The following is an 11,369-nucleotide window of genomic DNA, read 5'->3' as shown; positions in this document are numbered from 1 at the left end:
TGGGTGGGGTGCCCGCAGGACTAGGAGGTAAGGCGCTCACCAGGGTACCCATTGCCAGCTGGGTCTGCTCCATCCAGCCCCCGCCCCCTGCCCCCCCAGTCAGCGGCACCAGGGCGATGCACATGTCGAATGTTGCATCTCTATTGAGCAGAACGTCACCAGAGTCCCCAGACCCCACTCACCGAGCGCCTAGTCCTTCTTCCAGTGAAACAAGATGGAGCAAGGGCAAAGGCCAGAGGCAAGGGCAGACAGGTGATGCTGTCTTCTGGAGCACTCTGACAGGACACAGTCACCTTGGGAGGCATTGAGGGCAGAGAGCAGAGAACGAGAGAGAAGATATCTGACCACAACTCACCTGGGTTCTCCATGCTTCTCACTCACAGACCACCCCCTCAAACCTGTGCCCAGAAGCCAGGCCAGGAGACCACACCTGTAGGGAGGGGCTCCGGATTCACAGTCATTGCTAAGTCTCCATGTCCATCACCCTTGGAGAAGACCTAAATCCGTTTCTAAAACTTAAATCGGACCATGGCACTCCCCTGCTTAAAATTCTTCCATAACTTTCCATCCCTCATTGGGTAAAGTCTTCAAAAAGTAGACTCAAGAACCCCAAATGACCTGGCAGCTGAGGCCCACCTCTCAGCAGCCTCTGAACCCGGGGCTGTATTAGTGCTATTGTGGTGATGAACACTTTAATCAAAACCACGAATAAATGCTTACTTTCTGAGCCTCTTGCTGCATTTGGAAAGGCAGGGAACGTGTAGTGCATGTAGAAGGACGTACAGCAGGTGTTGGTGCAGATGTCAGAAACACAGGACAGTGCTGGAGCTGCAATCTTGGTTTCCTCATGCTGTGTATCTTTGGGCAAGTTACCTAACCTCCCTGTGCCTCAGTTCCCTTCTACATAATGGGAGCTAAGACAGCATCTACTTCATAGGATTGTTCTGAGAGTTAATGAGTTAATACACGTTTTGAGGAAGGCTGGCATTCGGTAAGCAAGTGTTGGGTATTATTAAGTAACTGAGACACACAGACTTGACTTCCCAGGCTGTATTTGATTGCATCCAGCCCTAAACTTGTCCCTAAGCTGTGATCCACTGCCTCTGCTCACACAACTACAAACCCCGTTTCCACCAGGTTTTCTTGTTTTTTGGTTTTGGTCATGTTCTGGAAAGGAAGCCTTTAGCTCTGCTTTTGTAGGACACAGACATCCACAAGCTTTATCTTTCCCCCTCCTTAATTCACACTCAGGCTCACATATTGGTCCATCCACCTCTTGTGTTTCTTTTACACGTCTGGTCATTAAACAAAGATCATGTCACTGTAGAGTTCACTTCTCATTAGTCAACAGGAAGAACATGGAATCCTGTTCCTGAGGGCCCTGCCGCTGCTATTCCCTTTGTGTTATTACAATTACACGGATGCTCTCGCCTCCAGTGACCCGTAGATGGCACTATTACCTTTGGCTGGGCACAGCAGGACTGTGCTGCTTAGAGTAATATTTTTACTATGGGTGTGAATCTGGTCCTCCTTGCAATTCTGTAGGACGGAGTGATAGATACGATAGATACGATACCCCCTCAATAAATGTGGCCAGTAATACTAGTAATCCTATCCCTACCCTTTCCTCCCTAGGCCAGTAAATGGATAAAGACTTCAGTAAATGGATAAAGTTGCCAGATTCTTTGAACAGAGAGACAGGTGCTGGCTTCATGGAAGACAGACAGCTGCGGACCTTATCTCCACGGAGCAGACACAGAGGATCAGTCGTGGTCTTTGGGACAGAGTGGAGGTGGCCTCTTTCCCACAAACTGTTGCATACACCAAGCCCTGACAAGTTAGGTCCTGAGAGTCTAGAAACACCAGGGTCCCCTGTTGTGAGGCAGCCCCCCAAAACAGCAGTCAGGCGGCAGTGGGACTGCACACATGCTTGCTCCACCAAAGTTGTTCTTACCAAGGTCATGGTGAAATGACCATTTTGTTTTTCTTATAGTCTGAATGTTTATGTCCCCCAAAATTCATATGTTGAAATCCTAACCCCAGTGTTATGGTATTAGCAGGTGGGGACTTTGGGAGGTAATTGGATCATGAGGGTGGAGCCCTCATGAATGGGATTAGTGCCCTTATTAGAAGAAACACGAGAGATGACTTCCCTCTCCACCATGTGAGGGTACAAAGAAACAACAGATGTCTGTAAACCAGGAAGAGGGCCTTTGCAGAACCCGACTGTGCTGGTACCCTGGTCTCAGCCTCCCAAACTTCAAAACTGTGAGAAATAAATGTTTGCTGTTTAAGCTGCCCAGTCTGTGGTTTTCTGTTATAGATGCCTGAAATAAGACACTTTCCAAATCCAATAGGCACTTTCCTCTCTTTGTCTTTTCTTACCTCTTTGCACCATTCCATCCAAACCCCACCCCCTTCAAACTCCCAGTGCCCTTGGATTTTGTGGTCCCACATGCTCCTGGTTTTTTCCTATTTCCCTGGCTGCTCCTACTCAGAAATCTTCCTGAGCTCCTTTTCTTCTACCTTTCCCCTAATGTCGGTCTTCCTTGTAGGTCTAATCTTGATGCTCTTCCCTGCTCTCCACACAAATTCTCCCTGGGTAACCTTCCTTCCCTCCTCACTCCTCAATTCTCTCTCAACCTAAATCAGTCAGCCAGACTCCCCTTCACTTGCTTATCACACAGAGCCTTCAAAGGCAGTAAAACCTGAACCAGACCTCATCTGTCCACCACAGTTCCTATCCCCTCCCTGGCCCCCAAGTCTGCCCCTGTCTTTATGTCCCCAAGTCACCTAAACCAGAAGCCTGAGTATCACCCTTGACTCCTAGGGCTCCTAGTTTCCTAGGGCTGCTGGGAAAAAGTACCACAAACTGGGTGGCTTAACTTAAAACAACAGAATCTTTTTCCCTCACAGTTCTGGAGCCCAGAAGTCTGAAGTCAAGGTGTTAGCAGGGCCACTCCCTCCAAAGGCTATGGGGGAGGATCCTTCCTTACCTATTCCAGCTTCTCGTGGCTCGATGTGGTCCTCAGCTCGTGGCAACATCACTTCAATCTCTGCCTCTGTCTTCTCATGGCCTTCTTCTCTGAGTCTCTGTGTGTTGTTTTCTCTTATAGAAAGACTCCCCTTGGGTTTAGGGCCCAACCTAAATCCAGGATGATCTTGTCTTGATCCTTGACTTAATTACATCTGCAAAGACCCTGTTTCCAACGAAGGTCACATGCTGAGGTCCTGGGTGGTCATGAATTTGGTGGGGACATTATTCAACTCACTAAAACTCCTCCACTTCCCTCGACAATCTAACAATTCTACCTGCTTCACACAATGGATCCACTCACTTCTCTTCATCCACACGGTCAGGCCACCACTTCCTGGATCATGGCACCTGGTCCAGGTCTCCAGGCCTCCAGCCCTGCCTTCTATCCACTCTCTACACAGCAGCCAGAACAGGTCAAATCCTTCAATACACACACACACACACACACACACACACACACACACACACACACACACAGTCCCTGGGAGAAAGCGCAAGCTCCTTAGCCAGGACCCCACTCCCTCTGTAAACTGCTTTTGCCTTCCTCTCTGCCTTAGCCTATAACAACTAACTGTCCACCTGCTCTGTACTTCTCTTCCTCAGGCTCCAAGCTTAACTGGACCAAACACGCTCACGCTGCCCATGCCCAGGTCTCTGCACATGATGTTCCCTGTGGCTGAAACGCCTCTTAGCCTTCCAGACTAACCTCACTGCCCGCCTTCACCACCTCACTGGCTCCTCCAAGTCTCAGTTTGCATGCGAATTCCTCTCTTAGATGTTCCTGATCCTAGTCACGGAAGATTCCCCTTGGGGCTCTCCCAGCTCCCCAAGCCACCCTCAGCACAGCCCTGGTCCTACTGTACCACGTGTGTTTCCTCAGGCACTGGGTCATGTTCACCACGCAGCTTCTGCCCCTGGCTCAGAACTGGATGCAACAACAAATGACACATTGTGAGTGCCCAGCCTATGTCAGGTGCTGTCCTCAGCATTTTACTTGCTTTAACTCATTTACTCTTCATAACAGCCCTGTGAAGTGGTTAGTATTATTCCCATTTTTAGATGTGGAAACAGGTGCAGAGAGAGGGGGTAACTTATTCAAAGTAACAAAGCTAGGGACTTCCCTGGTGGTCCAGTGGTTAAGACTTCGCCTTCCAATGCAGGGGGTGTGAGTTCTATCCCTGGTCGGTGAGCTAAGATCCCACATGCCTCGGGGCCCAAAAACCAAAACATAAAACAGAAGCAATATTGTAACAAATTCAATAAAGACTTTAAAAATGGTCCACATCAGAGCTTCCCAGGGCAGTGGTTATGAATCCGCCTGCCAATGCAGGGGACACGGGTTCGAACCCTGGTCTGGAAAGATCTCACATGCTGCGGAGCAACTAAGCCCGTGCACCACGACTGATCCTGCGCTCTATAGCCCGTGAGCCACAACTACTGAAGCCCGCGCGCTTAGAGCCTGTACTCCGCAACAAGAGAAGCCACCGCAAAGAGAAGCCCGTGCACCACAAGGAAGAGTAGCCCCCGCTCACCGCAACTAGAGAAAGCCTGAGTGCAGCAACGAAGACCCAATGCAGCCAAAAATAAATTTAAATAAAATAAATAAATTTTATTTATAATAAAATAATACATTTACTATTTAAAAAATAAATTATAAATATAAATAAATTATAAAATATTTTTAAATTAAATAAATAATAAATTTAATATTTTTATTTATTTATTCTTTTAGGTCCACATCAAAAAATCTTTTAAAAAAAAGCTATTAAGTGACAAACCCAGTATTCCAACACAGGCAGTCTCGCTCCAGAGTCTACTCTTAATCATTATGCTATAGTCAAATATTTATGGAAATAATTAATTAGTGACTTCATTAGTTAATTCGTTAATGTAAAATGGAGACACCAAGGTCCCTAAACATGTATCAAACAAACAGAATGTGTGGAGTTCATTTGCAAGCTGATTAAAGCAAGCTACCTATAGAAAGACACATATGAGATAACACAAAAGATGTGAACAGTGACTAGATACTTGATGATGTTAAGAATTAGTACTAATTGTAGTTATAATTATTGTGGTTTTTCTAAAGAGTTCTTACTTCTTAGAGATACATACTGAAGTATTTACAGTAGAAATTATATAATATCTGGGATTTGCTTTAAAACAATTTGAGGAAAAACCATAGGGGTGTAGATCAAATAAGATTGGTCAATTGTTGACGCTGGGTAATGGGTGCATGGGTGAGGACATTATACTATTTTCTCTACTTTTGTATTTGCTCAAAAATGCAGAAAAAAAGGCTAAAATAAAAGAGTGCCCAGCACAGTACACGAGGCAGCCACAGTCAGCAAGTCAGAGTTAAAATTATAAATCAGCCTTCTCTGGGTGGGAGTGTGGTAATCCTGGGAAGGAGGCTGTGAACCAGGAAAGAACCCAGGGGTCTGGTTAGGGCCAAAAACCTGACCTTTAGAACCTGGTTATTTTTATAGAATGCATTTTTCCTTCCTTCTTTCTTTTTTTCTTTCTTTCATTTTCTTTTTTTTTGGTGTATATATATATATATATATATATATATATATATATACTTTTTATTTTTATAAGGGAAGGATCTCTTCTTTTTTATTTTTTAAATAATTTTTATTGGAGTATAGTTGATTTACAATGTTGTGTTAGTTTCAGGTGTACAGCAAAGTGAATCAGTAATACATATACATATATCCACTCCTTTGTAGATTCTATTCCCATATAGGCCATTACAGAGTAATGAGTAGAGTTCCCTGTGCTATACAGTAGGTTCTTACTAGTTATCTATTTTATATATGGTAGTATGTATATGTCAGTCCCAATCTCCCAATTATCCCTCCACCCCTTTTTCTTTCTTTCTTTCTTTCTTCATTTCTTTCTTTCTTTATCTTTCTTTCCTTCCTTCCTTCCTTCCTTCTTTCTTTCTTTCTTCCTCTTTCTTTCTTCCTTCCTTCCGCCCTCCCTCCCTCCCTCCCTCCCTCTCTCTCTCTCTTTCTTTCTTTTAATATTTATTTATTTATTTTGCTGCACCAGGTCTTAGTTGTGGCACAAGGGATCTTCATTGGGGCATGAGTGATCTTTTTTTTTTTAAATTGAGGCATGCAGACCTAGTTGCATTATGCAAACTCACTGTTGTGACATGTATGCAGGATCTAGTTCCCTGACCAGGGATCAAACCCAGGCCCCAGGCACTGGGAGCGTGGAATCTTACCCACTGGACCACTAGGGAAGTCTCTCCTTCCTGTCTTTCTTTTCTTTTCTTTCCTTTTTTTTTTTTTTTTGTCTTTTTGTTGTTGTTGTTATTCTCCTTCAACCTTTGGTAGATTTCTTTTATGAAAATTCGAACTTCTTTCAGCTGTAATTAGTGGAACCAAGGAAAGTTGAGTTGGTTTGCCAAATGTTGAGACCTCCAATTCCATGTCCAGATGTCTTCTCCTACTAGCTCCCAGCCTGCTGGCAAACCTGGGCTTTCCCTCAAAGCAGGAGACTGGGAGAACCCTCTCTGGGGAATCTGACCAGCCCAGGAGCAATATCTTCAAGGTGATGAAACTGATAGATTTCTCTGAAGTTTTTAAGAGGAGTTTTGGAGAGTTGACAGATTGAATATTTTAAAGTACATAGAGAACTAAACAAACAAAAAAGAGAAAGCAATTATTAATTTTTAAGTAGTACAGGAAAGGAAAATACACATTGTGACTCAGCTGTGAATAATTTTTACTTATTCATATTAATATAAATACTTAATTAATGTGCCATATGTTATTTACTGGTTTTCAATGTCCATTTCTATTCCTGCTATGTTCTCCCCTATGTTGCTGGGAGTGAAAGCTAGAAACTATATTTCCAGATTTGCATAAAGCTTGGGATCCGACTGTAATTTTAGATCTGCCACAGAGACATGATTTTTAATTTTTGGCCTATCAATAATGTAGAAGTGTGCTGAAACCCCCAATAGGGATGATGAATTTGCACATTTCTTCCTGTAATTCCATCAGTTTTTTTCTTTATCACCAGAAGCTATGTTATTAAGTGCCTTCATGTTTAGAACTGTTATATCTTCTTGGTGAATGTTTTTGTCATTTTCAGTGTCCCTCTCTATCCCTAATGATGCTTGTTGTCTAAAAGTCCTTTTAGTAGGATATTAATATGGCCACACCAGCTGTTTGTTGTTTGCCTGATATATCATTTTCCAACTCTTTACTTTCAGTTTGTCTGTGTCTTTATGCTTTAGGTGTGTCTGGGGTTTTTTTCTTTTTTTGTTGAAGTCTAGTTGATGTACAATAACTTACAGGTATACAACATAGTGATTCACAATTTTTAAGTGTTATATTCCATTAATAGTTACTACAAAATACTGGCTATATTCCCTGTGTGGTACAATACTTGTAGCTTATTTATTTTATACATAATATGGTAATTCCCTAGATGTCCAGTGGTTAGGACTCTGCATTTCCACTACAGGGGGCATGGATTTGATTCCAGTCAGGGAACCAAGATCCCACAGCCACACAGCGTAGCCAAAAATAAAATAAAATAAAGTAAAAAATAAAAATATTTTATACATAATAGTTTGTACCTCTTAATCCCCTATCTATATCTTGCCCCTCTCCCATTCCCTCTCCCAACTGGTAATCACTAGTTTGTTCTCTATGAGGTGTTTTAAAAAACATATAGTTAGGTTTGTTTCTCCTTTTTTGAATTGTTTCTCCAAAAGTGTTTTCAGTATAGGTCATTCTACAGCATATACTTAGAAAAATATTTATTATGCCCTGATATATATTTTTTAAGAAATTTATTTATTTATTTATTTATTTATTTTTGGCTGCATTGGGTCTTCGTTGCTGAGCCCGGGCTTTCTTTAGTTGTGTCGAGCGGGGGTTGCTCTTCCTTGAGCTACACGGGCTTCTCATTGTGATGGTTTCTCCTGTTGCGGAGCACGGGCTCTAGGCGTGCGGGCTTCAGTAGTTGCAGCACATGGGGTCAGTAGTTGTGGCACGTGGGCTCTAGAGCACAGGCTCAGTAGTTGTGGCACACAGGTTTAGTTGCTCCGTGGCATGTGGGATCTTCCCAGACCAGGGCTTGAACCCGTGTCCCCTGCATTGGCAGGCAGATTCTTAACCACTGTGCCACCAGGGAAGCCCATGCCCTGATACTTGAATGACAATCTGCCTACATATAAAATTCTAATTTCAAAGTTCTTTCCCTTGGACTTTCCTGGTGGTCCAGTAGTTACAGCTCTGCACTCCCAATGCAGGGGGCCCAGCTTCTATCCCTGGTCAGGTAAGTAGATCCCACATGCATGCCACGAGGAAGTGCCCACATGCCGCAGCTAAGACCCAGTGCAGCCAAATTAATTAATTAATTTAAAAAATTCTTTCCCTTCAATATTTTAGGAATACTGCTTGATTGTTGTTTGTATCTGGTGTTACTATTGAGAAATCTTATGTCAACCTGACTTGTTTGGAGATCATCTACTCTTACTCTGTGGAAGCTTTCAGAATTTTCTGTCTTTATATTCCTAAACTTCACTATAACGTATCTAGGACTGAGTTCTTCCTTAACACTCCTGCTGTTACTCTGTAAACCCTTTCAAACTGAGGTTGTTCATCTTTTTAACATTTTAAGAAACATTTCTATTATTTTTTCAAAGATTTCCTCTTCTGCATATTTAGTTTTCTCTCTATGACTCCTGTTGTCTGGATCCTGGCACTTGTATTTCTACTGCCACACCTCTTTTATTCCAAATTTCCTATTTATCCCTCACAGCTTCCTTCTAGGAGGCTTTCTTAATTTGATCTTCCAACTCACTCATTGTTTGTCAGCTGTGACTGTTCTACTATTTATCCCATCTCTTGTGTTCTTTGTTTCAATTATTCTATTGTTCACACTTAATATTTCCTCTTGCTTTTTTACAATTCTTTATTCTTACTTCATGTTACTAATATCTTCCCTTGTCTCCTTAAGTATATTTATCAAGCTTATTTTGAATTATTGGTTGTCCATCTATTATAATTCTTCAAAAGATGTATTGTCTCATTTGTTATTTTCTTTTAAGATATTTGTTCTCCTCAGGTTGTTTTGGCCTGTGAGCTCATGTTCCCCTCAGAATTCCAACTACTCCATCTGATAGTGAGTGTGAGGGAAGGACTGTTGCTCAGACCCTAGACCTTGTCAGCCCTGTGAGCACAAAAAGAAGGAGTGGGGTGAGCCCTGAGTTCTGAGCACCAGAACCACAGATAATCACACCTGTTTTCTATCACCCCACCAGGCAACTTCTCAAGTCAAGCCTTGAACTTCAGACCCCATGGAGAAGCAGCATTGGGCAGAGGTGGTCTCCCTGGAGACCCGGGGGTATGAAGGAGGAGAAATAGAGGATAAATGCAGGAGTCCAGTCAGTGGCCAATGATTTTCCCAATTACCCCAGCAAGGGCTGTGTTCTGCCCTAATAGTACCCCCGTGGACACCTGCCCAAGACTTATGGGCCATTTTTAAAGACCAAGGGAGCAAACAATGGTGTCCCAAAGCAACAGGGTGGGGGCAGAGCAAATGGAAATTAAAATAATAGTCTGCCCAGGACTTTCCTGGTGGCACAGTGCTTAAGAATCCACCTGCCAATGCAGGGGACACGGGTTCCATCCCTGGTCTGGAAGATCCCACATGCCGCAGGGCAACTAAGCCCGTGCGCCACAACTACTGAGCCTGCGCTCTAGAGCCTGCTCGCAGCAATGAAGACCCAACACAGCCAAAAATAAACAGTCTGCCCAAAGTTAAACTGACATCTCCACCTCTTTGAAGCTTTTTTTTTTAATTTAATTTTATTTATTTATTATTTTTTTGGCTGTGCCGGGTCTTAGTTGCGGCACGAGGGATCTTCGTTGTGGCATGCAGGCTCATTTGTTGCAGCATGCAGGATCTTTTAGTTGTGGTATGCGGGCTCATAGTTGAGGCATGCATGTGGGATCTAGTTCCCTGAGCAGGGATCGAACCCAGTCCCTCTGCATTGGGAGCATGGAGTCTTACCCACTGGAATACCAGGGAAGTCCTTCTTTGAAGCTTTTTAATGGCAGGGTTTGAAGGAGCAGTTCCAGGTTCACTTCAAAAATCACAGTCCTGTCCTTGGCTACAGGGGGAATGCTTTCAGTGTTCCTCCAGTAAGCTCATGGCAGCTCTACACGTACTGATACAGAACCATCTTCAAGATATGATAAGTGAACAAGCAGGGTACAAAACAGTACGGTATGATGCCGTTTGTGTAAAGACAGTGGATGTGTGGGTGTGTGTGCATTTACCTGTATACGTACAGGACACCCCTGGAAGGTTACACAAGAAACTAACACTACGGAATGCCTCTGAGGAGAGTGCCTGAGTGACTAAAGACTGGGGTAGGGAATTTAAGCTGCTACACTTTTTTGTAACTCTTGATTTTTTTAAGTTGATAAATATCTCAAGCAGTGTCTTACCTTCAGGTTCCAGGGACCCCTCCCAGCTTGCAACTAATGTCTCAATGAATACAACACTTCCCAGGTCATCTCTTTTTTTTTTGGCCATGCCGCACAGCTTGCGGGATCTCAGTTCCCCGACCAGGGACTGAACCCAGGCCACAGCAGTGAAAGCGCGGAGTCCTAACCACTGGATCACCAGGGAATTCCCAACACTGCCCATGTCATCTCAGCCTGTTGCAACTCTCCTATTTTTCACTAGCCATCAAAAACACCACATCTTTCATTAAGCCTTCTCTGAACACCACAAGAAGATTGTCTCTCTCCTTTGAACTCTCAGCTCCCTTTGGAGTCAACTGTTTTAAGGTCCTGGTCACTCTGTACTACCTGTTAGTTACCTGCATATCTGTCATGCCACTGCTCATTCATTCATTTGGCCTTGAGGAATATTAGCATTCCATTTTATCCTGAAATGGTCCCAGTATCCAAAACACCACAAATTCTTAGTGGCATCCTCCAGGTCCAGTTTAGACGATTTTCACTCACACAAGCCACACATTTCCCCATATCAACGTCCCCTGGTAGCCCCTGTCCTGGTCAGGGTCTACCACATCCTAGGCCAGTGACCTAAGGACCACCAGGATTCCACATTCAGATAAACCAATGAATTAATGGCCATGGGCCGTTTCCTCCAATTTTGGACATACAACAAAACTGAACCACAGAAACCAATAGTCCAAGGTGGCCAGATTTATGGATGAGAGCAGCAGCCTCTGACTCCCCTCTATGGCTGATCTTCTGGACAACAGTCCTTAGCTAGGGAAGTCCTTCCCACAAGACAGAAGAGGGGTCTGGGAAAAGCCTGTCCT

The sequence above is a fragment of the Lagenorhynchus albirostris genome, chromosome 13, assembly GCF_949774975.1.
Source record: "Lagenorhynchus albirostris chromosome 13, mLagAlb1.1, whole genome shotgun sequence".
NCBI lineage: Eukaryota > Metazoa > Chordata > Mammalia > Artiodactyla > Delphinidae > Lagenorhynchus > Lagenorhynchus albirostris.
This window is presented reverse-complemented; position numbering follows the sequence as displayed.